Source organism: Pleurodeles waltl, chromosome 9 (assembly GCF_031143425.1).
Source record: "Pleurodeles waltl isolate 20211129_DDA chromosome 9, aPleWal1.hap1.20221129, whole genome shotgun sequence".
Classification (NCBI taxonomy): Eukaryota; Metazoa; Chordata; class Amphibia; order Caudata; family Salamandridae; genus Pleurodeles; species Pleurodeles waltl.
This window is the reverse complement of record NC_090448.1, coordinates 61,508,997-61,525,417: the sequence shown is the minus strand read 5'-3', so window position 1 is coordinate 61,525,417 and position 16,421 is coordinate 61,508,997. Positions and strand designations below refer to the sequence as shown.

At 42.2% G+C, this 16,421-nt stretch overlaps 1 protein-coding gene across 6 annotated transcripts in view; it reads left to right on the top strand.

The window, feature by feature from the left end:
• GRIP2 (glutamate receptor interacting protein 2) overlaps window positions 1-16,421 on the top strand; it is a 654,787-nt gene that overhangs the window by 407,010 nt on the left and 231,356 nt on the right. The window lies entirely within an intron of this gene.

The following is a 16,421-nucleotide window of genomic DNA, read 5'->3' as shown; positions in this document are numbered from 1 at the left end:
TCTAGTTTTCCATCTCGGACTATCACTTGCTAGTTCCATGTGGATTCTCAGGGGTTTAGCAACCTATTTGAAAATAAATTCTAGATTCTTGAAAATGAAAGAGTGCACACTGTGGATTATTACTGCTGCATTCCTATGCTGGAATGATGATGATTTCTTGGTAAAGTTTCAATGTGTAGCCCTTTTCACATAGGAAATTCCACACTGTTGAAAATGATAATGGTTGACAACACCTAAATTTTGATGTGTAAATAAAAAGAATTACTTATCCAGGTTGGCAGATGGAGGGGCTGATTGAGAGGAATATATGAACACCTTTCACATCCACCTCTCAGGTTGTTCAGTCTCCAAAGAGGATGCCTTCCTGTGAAGGGTGATCGTGTTAGTCAGTCGAGGTGATGCATTTTCGAGAGAGTGCAGAACAAAGTAATTGACTTGAAGGCAAAATAGGTGGACGGGTAGTAGCAATATATACGAAACATCTTAGTTTTACCAGACTTACTTAATTTAATTTATAGATGTCGATAGCCTTTTGATTAAACTTGACTCATCTGCCTCCCCCTTGACATGCGTTCTTACGTACAGGCCCCCAGGATGTATCTCTCTTGCAGAGTCCATCTCCCCCTTAGTTCTCGACCCAGACAAAATATTGTTAATATTGTTAATTGATGATTTTAACTACTGCAAATGACCAAACTAGAGGACAACCATCCACAGATTTAATTAACCTGCTCAGCAGCCTCAATCTTGTCAACATGTGTTCATACCCACCCATATCAAAGACCATTCACTAGACCAGGGCTGATCCATTAATCTAGCCCTGTCTAATCTAATGTCTCTCCCTGCACATGGTCCGATAACTATTTTATCAAATATTCATTAACTGACTTAGCTCACCCCAAATCTTGTCCATGTCTGGGAATTCTATCCGGGAACTGGTCCGAGTATATCTTAACTCCTTTTGTGATTCACTGGCCAGCACCCTTCCCAACCAAATCGAAAATATAGACCGGTATGAGGAAGCAATCACCAAATGGCTAACAGTAGCCAACAATAAGCATGCCCCCCTCCGCAAAGCTAAACAGGCAAGAAGTCATGACATGTCCAAATGCTTCTCTGAATATTTGAAATCATTTAAACTTGAATTTCATCGGGCTGAACTTAAATAGCGAAATAATAACTCACCTGACAAAAAGGAAGGTTATACAAATCCCCTTAAAAAATTAGAAACTTATTATGCAAGCTAAATCCATCTTTTATGTAATAAAATACTAAACTCTGTGAACAAATCCAAGGAGATCTTTGGAGTAGTTTCTGAATTGTCAAACCCAAACAGTGACCCTGCCCATGCAACCTACACAAACTACTCAGAATACGTGATGCCCTCAACTACTTCTTCATTGATAAAATAAAGTTGATAAGTTGGTATACCTTACAGCCTATCTCTCAACGCAGCTTCTTCAGAAGATAGAAGCCATATTACACTCTCCGATTTTCCCACTATAAGAAGAGATTGCCTTGTGGACCTGCTGACCAAAATTAAGTTAGGATCTCCAAATTATTCTTGCCCCCATAAAATACTAAAAACTGTATTTTCTACTTTCTCGGGCCCAGCAATAGCCTCTTGAGTTTATCCATCAGCCAAGGCATTGTCCCTAGCTCCTTTAAAAAGGCAATTGTGGTACAGATCCGAAAGAAATCTGGTGAAGATCCACTTGTCTTGAAAAACTATCATCTTATTTCTTTGCTTCCTTAGCGAAGATACTGCTTGTCATCTTTGTTCCTTCCTAAAATAATCTAATTTCCTCGTCGCTCAACCGGTGGGCTTCCAGCCAGCCCATTCCACTGAAGCTGTCATCCTCTCTGTAGTAGATGACATGCATGAGGAAGTCAACAGGGACGTTACCCAGGTGCTGGTCCTTCTTGACGTACCGGCAGCTTTCAACACGGTCGACCATGACTTCTTCGTGGACGGTGTCTGAGTTGTGTGGTAGCAGGGCACAGCTCTTAATTGGATCATCTCCTTTCTAACAGACTGCTCCCAGTCTGTCCTGCTGTCCCCATTCAGTTCATACAAGGTTCAATTGAACTGTGGAGTCCCCCAGGGATCCTCCTTGTTCCCTCACCTGTTCAATCTGTAAATCCGCCCTCTAGTACACACTTTAAAAAAAGATGGATGTCAGAATCTACAACTATGCACTACTTTACACTATGAGCTCGCCTGAATCACAGGAAGCCTTTCCAAACACAACGTTATTCATCCATGCCTGGATGAATAGTAATCATCTAAAGTTAAATTCTGAAACAACTGTAGTTGTCATAACCAGAAACAAGTATGATTTTTGGAGTAACTCTTTTTGGCTGCCAGCGATGGGTGTTCCCCCACAGCCTAAGAATTCAGGAAAAAGTCTTAAGCGCCAGAGAAAAGCTGTGATTTCTTCCTGTGTCTCACAACTCCAGATAGTCAGAAAAATCAGTGAAGTCCTTTCCTTTGAGGCCCTAGTCCAAGTAGTCCTTGCCCTGGCCATCTCTTGGATAGACTATGCAAACTCTCTCTACATGAGCCTCCCAAAAGGCCTTAATCACAGACCCCCATTGGTCCAGAACCAAACAGTCAGGATAATCTTCCATCAACCCAGGCAGTGTTGCATTAATCCTCTGATGAGAAAATGATACCGGCTGCTGTAGGACCAAGGTCCATCTTTAAGAATTGCTACATCAATTTTAAATCCCTTCGTGGAAGAAATACAGCTTTTATATCAGCCCAAATTCATAAATACATTCCCAACAGTTACCTAGGATCCAGCCATATCAAACTTCTCCCAAACTTAAAAAGAAGAAAATAATGGAAGGTGCCAGATTTTCTGTTCTGGCCCCCAGCATCTGGAACTCCTTACCTCCTGTGATCAGAGCCACCGTTAGCTACACGAGATTCAGACAATTACTAAAAACATGACTTTTTAAACAGGCGTATGACTAAACCCTTTAAGTATTGCGCAGTACTTCGGTTACCCAAGTGCCAAGAGACCGTTCCATTGTACGTGCGCTCAACAAATACTGGTAACACAACACAGGCATTAGATCAAATTAATAAATGAAGCTGGTTGGGATGGAAAAAATAGAACCATGACTATGAAGCGTGTTTGGTCCTCCATAAGAGGAGGAGTTGAAAGTAGTTGTTTCATTGATAGCCGGCCTGTTTGGCTTTATTTTACATTACAGGCCTTCCTTGGAGAACATTGCATGTGGCACATCAACAGGTACATCTGAACAACATTAGAATTAAGAAATAATTGAAAACTCTTTTTATGACTTGGCCAAAAAAACATAAATATTAAAATTGCACCAAAATGATTACAATTGTTTTTGGTGATCAGGAGCCGTAAAAGTAAGTCACTATTGCAGAAGTAGAAAATACCTTAGTAGGGTAAGACAGGAATGAAGGCTAGGCCTGGCTCCTTAAGGTTGGATGCATGTTTTTGGATGCCCGTCTGAGCCTCCGCCTAGAAGGCAAAACTTACTCACTAGGAATGGCTGGAAATGGTAGCCACTGAGATTACTACTACTTCTTGCTCACTTTGGTATCTTTTCCTACCCTCATGATGTACCTTCAGAATAGAAAAGTTTTGAATGTCGGAAATGTTTGGTGGGATAAGACTCAAAGCTATTGGGCAAAGCTTCGTCAGATCTGATACCTATGTTTTGCGATATCACCGGAGCCTTTGAAGCTGTGAGCAAGGAAGACTGTAGACTGTTATGATTGAGGTCATGTCTTTGTCCAGTAGACTGGTCAAACTGTCATGATTTACAGATTGAAAAATGTCTCAAGCATTATGTCACTTATGCCTTCCTAAATTCTACACAAGTCCTTTGGGATACCAGACAGCCATTGAATTGTTTGTAACATTTTCAACCTGGTAAACTGCCAAATGTTCAGTCACTATTGATTTGTCTGGTTTTCTTCCAGACAGATTCAGCAGACTTTGTACTTTGGGCTCTTCCACATATTTCCATTCTACAGAAGAAATATTCTGTCCAGCAGACTTTGACTAGTTAGAATTTGAACTCTTTACTCCTTGTGGGTTAGCAAAGGGATAGTTTCGCAAAACCAGCTTTTTTAGTTCCAGAAATTAAAAGTAAATCCGGAAACACCTCTGCACAGTACTTCTATTGGTAGATAACAATTTTTCCAGTAGATTCTTTTTTTTTTTAAGTTCTTCTGGTTTTTTTATAAATAAAAACTATGTCGCTGAGCAGCAATTTTTAAAGCTGTTTGTAGGTCACTCTTAAGCAGATCTCATTCCCGTGGTATCCGGGCCTCAGTGCTACAACACTGACACAGGTTCTGCCTCAGCCAGGCTCTTTTTGAGAAAACATATCCCAGTGTTGTGTGCCCTACAATAATCCTAAATAGTTTAGGTAATCTTCACTAAGGTGTTTCTACCTCTATTCAAAGTTCTCCCAAGTGAGCCATTCTGTCCACCACAGATGAAGATAGACCAATCCCATCCCTCTTGGGCTTATCTGTCTTCACCTCAAATGGTGAGAGGCTCCTGTGTCTTGAAGGCCTCATTCCTTTAATGAACTAAAGTCATGGATTCCCTCAGAGAAGCAGATGTGCCAGTAAGGTCATTGTCCCTAGAGGCTTTTTAAAAGAATAGTGTAAAATGGTCCACTCCCTTCCAGGAAAAACTGGTGTGAATGTCCCCAGTTACATACGAGATCCTATGCACTTGGTCATAGTAAAGGAATTAAACAGCAATCAGTGACTGGTAATCCCAAAAGCAGATGTGTAATAGCTTTAAAAAAGGCCGATTCGTTTTTATATATAACAAAATCTTGAATGACCGAGGAATTTTCTTTTCTTTAGTGTGTAATGAGTGACATTTCTATTTCAAATGTAGACACAAAATAATAAGTTCTGACGAGCAATACACTTTTGAAATCTGCTAGCCGACCGCAGCCACTCCTTTGAAATAGCACTCTAGCTCGTTACCTTTATAAATGCAACTGCGAGCACAGCTTGTATTTCATACTGAGACACTAAGCAGGTTTTCCTAACGTTTTAAAGCACAATTACACCTGCCTTGTATAATATTAAATCTGTCAATTTGATTACAAACGCCAATTTTTCACTTTTTATGTTTGTACCTGTCGTGGGCCGCCATACGGATGTTTCTATGCTCGTTTTAACTCCATATGTGAGTGGATAGACCTTTCTAAGAATTCTTTTTTAGGCAACCTGTTCCTCTGGTGCACACATTACAGCTGACTCAAACTATAGTCAAATATGCAAAGTTAAATGTAAAACAATTTCCCGCATTGTGGGTAGGGACATGTGCATTTGGGAGCAGTTTAGCCAACTGCCCAAAGGTCAAAATATCATATACTCTATAACGAGGCCCACAAACACCTTCAATTGTAGAGGGTGAGCTTTGGAAATAATGGAGTGTGGATATTTGAAACTCAATCTCATAGTGAAATCATCAAATATATTTTCCCATAGGTCGTATGGACCTTTGTTGGTCGACCTGAAGTGGTATAAGGGAACGAACATTAGAAATACATTTCCAATTTTGTGAAGCCAAATATGGCTCCACAATTGAAGACTAAAATGATTAATTCAATTTTAATGATTTCTTTTAAAGCATTAATCCAACCAGTATATATGCAAAGTGGGAATACATTTACAAGATATAGCAATACAGTTTGAAGACTGAAATGTGCCAGTAAGTAAAGTCATAATAAAATGAGATACAAAATAGCAATAACTATAATGCAAAGAACACAAATTGTCGCAATCAGGTGTTCCATGAAGAAACTATATTTTTCTAGTCTAAGCACAGGTTGGAACCAAGGATCACCAAAGGGAACATTCCAGAAAAGCCCAGCAGAGAGAGATCCCTTCCCAATGAAGGTCAGAATGAAGTCTGCTTAACTAACTGTGAAACACCAATTAAAAACTCAGACAGTAGTTTCTAGAACACCAATACCTTGCTCTCAATTCGCTGCCAACGTTCTCCTCCAGGACTTCACTATCAACTTTCTAATACAGAACAATAGGCCTTTCACTAGCTAACGAAAAGCATAACGCACCTCCAGAAGAACAAACTCATAGTGGCAACGCTAAAGCAAACCTTCTCAACCAAGGCCCAACGTCGATCAAAGTTAACCAGAGAATCAAAATGGATGCACGTTACAGTATTATCTATCAGTGAAAGAAACCGATCAGTACATGACGTATGTAGGGTGGAGCTTAAATTACGCTGCTCCAAACAAGAGTTGAACTTTACAATGCAAGATTGTGACCTACGAAGAGATGTAATGCAGTGAATTTATTCCTGGATTTGTGTAGTGTTTTTGCAATCAGGTGATGGAATACCTATTGGTGTCTACTAATGAGCGCTTATCACAATGGAACCTGCTTGCTGACTGGCTCCACTCTGAATGAAAGATCTCTTAAGATGTTTGCGCAGCTATGGAGCATGATCTCTTAAAGTTCGTTTGATTTATTAGTTCCATTAGAAAAAGAGAAGCGGTGTCGGAGATCAATGATCATCTTTGTATCATAGGATGGACATGCCTGTCGATGGTCTGGGTGCTACGGGGCACATGTGTGCCAGTAAAGGATCCTGGAGAATGGTGGCTTGGGCACAGTATCGCGTATCTCTGATCCAGGGAATGGATCGAAGTTATCCAAACAAAAATCAGGACAAGAAAGAAGCATTCCAAACTGGATGAGTGTGGACTGGGAACATGGGAATGTACAGAGGAGGACTGATAGTGAGTGGGAGGGGGATGGTCCGAGTCAGGGGTGGAGTGCTAAGTGGCTGTAAGCAGGCAGGCAGTGGGTGGAGGAGAGGTCTGTGCCTGGGTCGGTGCCCTAATGATAACACTAAATGGCCCACATTCATTCACTGTTAGGAAAGCCTTAAGAAAGAATGTATATATAAATTGTTATAGCAGCATGTAGCATGACCTCATTTGTAGGACCAGTGAAGTTGGTATTTCATTTCTTGTATGTAGGTGCTGAATTTGCAGGAGATGCAGTCAGGTGTGGGGGTTCAAGGATGTGGGAAGGCTGCAAGCGCACAAAGCATCTGTGGGAAGGGGAAACAGAACACGGACATCAGTGGAGGCCTAAACTTATGTTCCTCAATTGTGCACATAATTATGGAGCTTTGTCTCAGCCAGACAACACCATCTTCACTCCTCAAGGCCCTGTAGTATTCAATGCATGGTAACCCAATTGCCAACATTGAGTAGATAATGAAATCAAGAAGGGAAGAAGGGGAAGGATGGGCTACCCTTCTCAGTGCGAGGCGGAGACCGGTATTCACTTTATTTCAGCAGATCAAACTCACAAGACCCCTATGTCTATGCTAATACTACTGAATTATGGTCTTAATCAGCTCATCAAAGGATAGTACTGAGCCAAATACAAAAATGTTATTTAAACCTCAGAATATAACACCGCTGCGCTGCCTTTCAGTTCAACAAAACCTTAAATTCAAAGTTCTATGTACTTTCTTCTTTCTTTCAACGTGATGGTCCTCTCTGCTATCAAATTGCCTATGTCTCGACCCTGCTAAGACTGCAATCCAAGTCCTCTGCTACTTGGACCCTTTAGCCCTCACAATCAGTTGGTCACACTCATTTGGCATTCTCCTTCCAAAACTTGTCCATATTAGTTCATTAAACAGTATTAATCTTGGACATTGGGATCTGTTTTGAACCCTCACCCAACAGTGAACTTTCCGCTCAGCAATGGTGTCTCACTGTGACTACTGGAAGATCGGCTGCTTGCGACTAAGGTTTTCAGCTATATTACAGAAACAAGAAAATATCTGCAATTGGTCCTGGTCAAGGACTGGTGCCTTCAAAGGCCTCTGCTTGACCTATAGAGCTGTCCATGTACTTGCCTCATGGACATCTTCAAATCCTCTCCCTTACCAGCTGATCAGCCTAAGTCACCCTCATTAAACGTGCTAAACCTTCGTCAAATAAGGTACAACTGACTTTGGTCAAGATTTCCTCTATATGCAAAGGGCTTTCTCTGAAACTCTTATCCATCTCTCCACCGAGCAGAGACCTACCACATGACGCTTAGGAGAGCTTTAAAAAAGTATCTGTTCCACTGTACCTCAAAATAGCAGAAAAGTCTCCTTAATTTGACCATGGCGCTAACTACCTCACTCCATTGCTGTTTCTCCATTCAGCCTCCTTTCTAGCTCTCTTCTGCCACTTCACAATTCCATGCATGCTGTGCAAATTTCTAAAGTACAAAAAATAAATGGGCCACTATCTAGTCTTAAAATCTGTTTTTCAGCTCTCGTCTATCCTGAGTGTAAGATCAGGCTTCTGAGAAATTGGACTTCACCACCTCCATGAAGATTAAGCGCCTTATTGAGAGTTTAGTGGACGGGATACTCCTTCAAAAACGTGACACATGTCCCATTCTCTATAATTCTAAGTGCATTATAGCCTATGGCTGATGGGACATCCACCATGTTTTTCAGAGTATCCGGTCTGCCAAACTTTAACTAAGGCCCAGGTCCTGTAAAATGTAGGTGTTTTAAAAGCATACTTTAAAAGCCTGCTTGTATAATATTCACATATAGTTATATTTGAGTTGTTTACGTAAACTTACACTTGCAAGGGCTTGGTGAATCAGGCTCACGGTACAAGAGTTTCTCAACATAGTGTGTTGTCTGAACAACAGACTATGTGGCAATACACATTTCAGTTTTGGTTTCTTTTTAGGTCTCACCTGAGATAGCACCTGTGAAGTTACTTGCTATGGTCCACTGTTTCTAAAATAATTTTTTTGGGGGAAAAGCGGCTTATAAACCGCCTGTTACTTACGTTTGGTGGCTTCGTTGTTAAACTTATTTTTTTCATTGGTGAACATGTGGTGGTGTGTGTTGGCTTCACTGTGTCTCCTTGTGTCCGTTATCTTAACTGGAGCATGGACCAAGTAGTAATAGATTTTTTTTTTTTCTTTTTGTTCTTCCGCTGCTGCTTGCACTGGGATAGTGTTACTTTTTTTTTTTTTTTTTGCATGCAAGGCAACTTGCAAATACAGAAGAGCACAATCTTCAACTCTGGTGTCAAGAGCTGAATGCAAGCAAGTAGCAGTGATGAAACTTTGTGGCATGGGACCAATTTTCTAAACATACATTTAGGCAACTTGTTGCTTTTTTTGATTATAAAGCTGTAAAGATATTCCGTTCATTTAAGTCGGTTGCCACACATTGTGTTTTTATAAGTTAACATTTGCTGCTGCATTACAGTTACTGATTTGCTGGATACCTCTTTTGTAATTTAGAGAATGTTTTATTCATCATCAAACATGCAGTGATTTCAAAGGGTTTATGTTTAATCTTTACCTATTCCCACCCAAAACTCCTTCCACCCATAAATCCTTCCCCCCTTTATCTTTACCTACCCTTGAGCCCTTAAGTCACTCACCTCCCTTTACCTCAGCCAACCCCGACCCCTAAAATCATCTTTACTCCTCTTTATCTCTACTCATCCCTAAACCCTAAGATCTTTTTTTTTAAATAACACAAAAATAAAGAACATTAAAAAATACCTGTTTACTAAGGTACTGCATGGTAAAGGTACAAATATTTACCTGCGTGGTAAAGGCAGTTTTCCCTCGGGCAGGACACCCCTCCCCAACCCCTTCCTTAAACATTGTCTAACCTTCTCCCTAAATGTTTTGGGGGGACTTTTGGTAGTTTTATGCCCTTATGTATGTTTGGCCGCTCCTTTACCTCTTTGACAATTGCCCCCTCCCTCCCTTACCTTCTAAGGACCCCACACCTTATAATTTAGGTCTCACCTGAGACAATGCAATTTTAGTTGACTTACATGGGGCTAGGGCCTGCCCATTGCTTCCCATTGGTTTGCTTCATCGTCACTAATTGGTCAAGTGCCGGCTTCACTTCCTGTGTGTGTGTTCATATCCTGGAGCATGGCCAAAGTACTGTTTACCTTGCCGAGCGTCGTCCTAATGCTTGTCGCTTTGAGGTACTTTTATTCCTTCTACTTGTAACCTGTTTTCCCTTGTGCTGCTTGTCCAGTCCTCCCGCACTCCACACCCTCCATTGCTTGCCCTCTCCTGTCCTGCCAGAAAATAAATCACCCAAACGTCGTACCAACAAGTTTTAAGATGCTACAAAGATGCAGTCAGCACTGCACTCCCAGCTATGCATGGGCGTTTGCTGCTGTCTTCAAGTGGGGGTAACTTGGTAAACTTTGGCTCAGACATGAGATGATTAAACTTTTTTTGTGAGACTTATCCCATATTAAGAAAACGGATCACTGCCCCGCGCAGTCAGAGCTGGTCTCCCCATGGCACTTTTTTTTTTGCTTCCTTTCAGCCGTGATGATGTACAACACGGCTAAAAGAAATTGACAAAGCCAATAGCTCTCCGGTAGATAAGACCTAGTGGCTTTGCCTGTGCTTGTTTAGATTATGAAGGTTTGCCGCTAATCTTTTCTTGTTCCATTAGATCTCACTTTCCCCTGCAGTCTTTCTCTGCCCACTCATTTCTGTTGAATATTATTCATATTGCAGGAGGTCCGCTGCTTGAACCCGCAGGGCAATCCCACCTTTCCATGACTCATTTTCATGCACTTCTGTTGAGCAGAATTAGCCCCCGCGAGGGAGTCGTCTTTAGCATGTGGGGCGCCATCTGCACTGATGAATGACTCGTTCTTCTTCGGTTAGAGCTTTGCTCGGCGTTTTCCATCATGGAGCAGTGAGACACTTGAGTGTGATGCTGAAATCGTGACATATGCAATTTATTTAAATTGATACGTGGGAGCATCTGATGGCCCTGTCTCATAGACACCTGTAGCTCAGGCGGTGCTACAGAGAGTGCAGAATTATTAGGCAAATGAGTATTTTGACCACATCATCCTCTTTATGCATGTTGTCTTACTCCAAGCTGTATAGGCTCGAAAGCCTACTACCAATTAAGCATATTAGGTGATGTGCATCTCTGTAATGAGAAGGGGTGTGGTCTAATGACATCAACACCCTATATCAGGTGTGCATAATTATTAGGCAACTTCCTTTCCTTTGGCAAAATGGGTCAAAAGAAGGACTTGACAGGCTCATAAAAGTCAAAAATAGTGAGATATCTTGCAGAGGGATGCAGCACTCTTAAAATTGCAAAGCTTCTGAAGCGTGATCATCGAACAATCAAGCGTTTCATTCAAAATAGTCAACAGGGTCGCAAGAAGCGTGTGGAAAAACCAAGGCGCAAAATAACTGCCCATGAACTGAGAAAAGTCAAGCGTGCAGCTGCCACGATGCCACTTGCCACCAGTTTGGCCATATTTCAGAGCTGCAACATCACTGGAGTGCCCAAAAGCACAAGGTGTGCAATACTCAGAGACATGGCCAAGGTAAGAAAGGCTGAAAGACGACCACCACTGAACAAGACACACAAGCTGAAACGTCAAGACTGGGCCAAGAAATATCTCAAGACTGATTTTTCTAAGGTTTTATGGACTGATGAAATGAGAGTGAGTCTTGATGGGCCAGATGGATGGGCCCGTGGCTGGATTGGTAAAGGGCAGAGAGCTCCAGTCCGACTCAGACGCCAGCAAAGTGGAGGTGGAGTACTGGTTTGGGCTGGTATCATCAAAGATGAGCTTGTGGGGCCTTTTCGGGTTGAGGATGGAGTCAAGCTCAACTCCCAGTCCTACTGCCAGTTCCTGGAAGACACCTTCTTCAAGCAGTGGTACAGGAAGAAGTCTGCATCCTTCAAGAAAAACATGATTTTCATGCAGGACAATGCTCCATCACACGCGTCCAAGTACTCCACAGCGTGGCTGGCAAGAAAGGGTATAAAAGAAGGAAATCTAATGACATGGCCTCCTTGTTCACCTGATCTGAACCTCATTGAGAACCTGTGGTCCATCATCAAATGTGAGATTTACAAGGAGGGAAAACAGTACACCTCTCTGAACAGTGTCTGGGAGGCTGTGGTTGCTGCTGCACGCAATGTTGATGGTGAACAGATCAAAACACTGACAGAATCCATGGATGGCAGGCTTTTGAGTGTCCTTGCAAAGAAAGGTGGCTATATTGGTCACTGATTTTTTTTTTGTTTTGTTTTTGAATGTCAGAAATGTATATTTGTGAATGTTGAGATGTTATATTGGTTTCACTGGTAATAATAAATAATTGAAATGGGTATATATTTTTTTTTGTTGAGTTGCCTAATAATTATGCACAGTAATAGTCACCTGCACACACAGATATCCCCCTAACATAGCTAAAACTAAAAACAAACTAAAAACTACTTCCAAAAATATTCAGCTTTGATATTAATGAGTTTTTTGGGTTCATTGAGAACATGGTTGTTGTTCAATAATAAAATTAATCCTCAAAAATACAACTTGCCTAATAATTCTGCACTCCCTGTAGAGGATAAGTCCATTGGAGGTTCCGAGATAGTGCTTAATTTGTACCGGTGTTTTCAGGTGCTCAGCACTGGCACTTATTTCTACACACCGGCACTTATTATAGGATTGTTGTGTGTCTGTTCTTCTGCTGAATTTATCAGCACAGTGTTCGTTTAAAATGGTAAATCTAGCAAGTACGTAATGCCTGCTTTGCCACCCAGAATGTACTCATTTGAAGTGTCTTGGGCCCCGGCACTTAATTTTTTTATTTAACAAATTAAGCACTGCTCCGAGGTGATGGCATTATGACTTACCGTGGAAGGTGACACTGTCCAGCACGGATTTCCCACCCGTGGATTACCTATTGTGAAAATGCTGGCCTTGTCTCACTTGGTGAATTATTGATAAGGGTATGGATATAGTACGTGGATAGAAAATATCGGTGATCTATCATGTCACAACATAAATTAAAGACAAACCAGGCAATCGTATGTTTGTTTGATGTATGTTTGAAAAATCGAACGTTAAAAATATAATAATGGAAAAATAAGAATACAGTACATGTTCATGGAAGTTCAACAGATGTACACGTGTTATTTAAGTATATGGCCAGTGTTTAATCTGTAAATAAAAACGTGCTGGTGTCCAACGTTCTCCTCAGAAACACGCGGCTGCTGCATTTAAATGTGCGAACACGGACTACTGAAGCCATCTCGGGTCTCTTTAATCCAGTTACAGCCACTCCCTGCCCTTCAGCTCACTCTTGCAGCTTTCTGGTTTCTCTTTGTGAGCTTTCTCGTTTTTCTCTTCTTCGCGTTTCCCATATGTGTCTTTTGCTCGCTTGAGGTAGAAAAATAAGTGCCAGCCCTCAAAAATTAACTGCCGGTGCCCCGCACTGGGAACCATCGGCTAAAATTAAGCTCTGTATATGGTCGGTCATTGAGGTTTATGGAAGCATGCAAGAAAATAGAAGAAATGCTTGTGCTGCAACCACAGGCGGAGTGGTTCGGGGCCTAGACCTCAGGTGGGTGGTTGAATTTTCAGAACCAGAGGTACAATTATATTTTGCCCTTAGGGCTCCCCAATTCAACTAACACTAGGCTAGTTTGAGGCCATTTGTTGCATTCTGGGTCCCTCTTTTTGCGATTTATGGTAATAAGACAGCTCCCTACAGTGTACCTAAAGTTGCACTCGCCCTGCAAAACTATAACAAAAGCTCCGAGTAATGAAACGAGAGAAGGCTACAGTGGTGGCGTCTTTGCTGGGTCAATAGTGTAGCATCGTCTCAGTGGAAGCTCTTTGTTAATAGACTTTTTACAACATAGATGGGTCTTGCACAGACTTTCCATCCCACACATGTTCATCTTGAGGTCCATAGTACAACTAATAGTGGGGCTTTTAACTGTGGGACAAATACAACTTCTCCCATGTCACGTCTCCTATGTCTTTACGTTTTGCTCTTCATCGAAGGCTTGTTTGCGGCATTCCTTCTCATCAAGGCCCTGTCCTCGGCTAACAGAGTCCACGTAGAGTTACAAGGTCGGGCAGACAAAGGTTGCCGCCCAAGTAGCAAATGTGCTGGTCCTCACCTTAAGAGGATGTGCGGCTCTTTCAGTGTTTTCTCAGGAATCTGTTCAAAGCCCAAATAATTTGGTAATTTTCTGGTTCTGATAGTAGGGCCACTTTATTTAATGTGCACATGAATTCTTCGACCTCACCTTTGGCTGCAGGCCACCTGTGTGTTATCTTCTGAAGTCTGAAATACATTGGATTGTACCATTGAATGAACTTCTGACTTTGAAGACGTGGTCCATTGTGGCGTGGACTTCATGGAAGAATCCATAAGTTGCAAACATTGTTTTTCTTCCTTTAGAATTGCTATCTCTGCTGTGGTGGAGAGCAGGAACTCCAGCTAAGGATGTTTTATGAAATCATCTGTGACCAGCAAGTGCTGTCCATCAGGTAAACTAGCAAAATCCACGATGAAACGTGGCCATCGTGTGCCTCCTCTGAAATGATTGGAGCTGGATGATCAAGTAGCCCAGTTACTTGGCACGATAGGCAGGATGCCACAGTTTGTTCCACCTGAGAGCCAGGTTCCGGAACTTGCATCTTTTTCCATAGTCTAACTTTTGTTTTCATGATTCTCCAATGTCCGCGTTGATCCAGATCAAGAATGATGGATACCAAAACCCTTGGTATGGCCAGCCTCCTCCCTCAGAGGAGTAGACTGTCTCTTGTCTGCAAGACATAGCATACCTAGTGGTTGGTGCACTGCTCAAAACCTTACCTGAGCAACCAGTGTTTGGTATGGAGCAGTAGCCATTAACGACTTCCATCCATTAAAGCCCATTACCTCCCACACTAACTTCAAAACGTTTGAAAGTCTTTTCTTTTGAGGTTAACTATTTCTCCAGTTGTCATTCGGGCGGGCCTTGATTCATCAATGACCAACCTGATTTTAATCCGTTTCTTCTACTCAGTTGGCTTCTTCAATTGTACATTTGCAAGGGTAATCTGTGGGGTTTCCTTGACCAGGCCTATGCCAAATCTCACATGTGTACTCTTGGGCTGGAGAATATATTTCTCAATGCGGGGCAATGAGTTTGAGGCTATTGCCTTAAACAGGGTAATTAATGGTTTGTGGTCAGTTCTGACTTGGAATTGCTTGCAATATAGGCACACACATAGAAGTACTGACACCCCCACAATATAATCATGGCTTCGTTCTCTATGTGAGTAATTTTGTTCAGTTTCAGCCAAAACCGTTCTGGCATAGCTTACTGCTTGTCATTGGTCAGACCTTTGTAGATGCAGCAGACCTGCATCTAGCCCCATGGGACTGACGTCCATGAGGGGTTCAGTGGATAGGTTAGAGTAGCAGAATCTCATTGTGGTACGGGCAAATAGGTATGCTTCTTGCTGTTAGTCTGCCCATGCCCGAGGGGTTTCAGCTATTATGAGATCTCTGTGGACTTGGCGAGAGTTGCCAAGTTAGAGATGAAACCCACAGCACATGACCATTACTAAACATTTTCATGGTTGTTTGATGTTCTTGGGGGGCAGAACCTGGTACTTTCTTTGCATCAGGAGATACTCCCTCGACTGTCAATCAACACCAAAAAAGTCAAATCTATGTTTGACACTTGCTCCAAAGCAAGGTCAAACCACTCTCTGTAACTCAGTCAGAAGGGCTCTCAGATGATACCTTTGCTCTTCTATAATGGTGGCTTGAAGAAGGATGTCATCACTGACATGTAAGTTAGTGGCAGCCTCTTGTCCAGGTGAATCCTCATTTATCCGGGATGTTTTGGTTTCGTGGATCTCACAATAGGGTGTGGGCCCTTGAAATTTTCAGTGATTACCCAGGTTCTAGATTATCAAGTTGTTTTCAACCTGCACCCTGACATGGAATGGAATCCATTGATGGTTCTGTGACACTGGCTGCACTGATTGGTCGCTGTGCAGCTTTTCTTTTTCTTCTGGCACCCAGTGCCTTTGCTTACACATGTAAACTCCTGCCGCGTGTCCTCAATCGGGTTCTTTGTACTAGGGAAGCAAAGGATGTAAGGTTTAGGACTTTAGCAGCCCTGCAGCTATTCAAAGTAGTTCCACCTGAGGTGGTCATGAAAAATTGGGACGAGAAAGAACAGGCTTCATGTGATGTTTGAGTGTGAAAAGCTCCTGCTAGCCTCTGCATGCATGTTGGTGGCATTACCAGTGAGGGCGGGACGATGGTGCAGCGCTACGTAGTCATGCTTGGCCATGATGCACACAGTGGTGCCCCGGTGTATGAGGCGACCGATTTTGCAGCCTTGCATGTTGAGATGGCAAGTGATTGTGAATGGCTCTTCAGCTTGCCATCATTTGTCAATGGGATCCTATGTGAGTGTGTTCTACTATCCTCTCCGATTCAGTCAGAGCTAGTCAGTCTGTGTGTGTGGGATGCTCTATGGTCATGCTTAGAAGTGGTTCACTGCTTTTTGTGTTGTTGC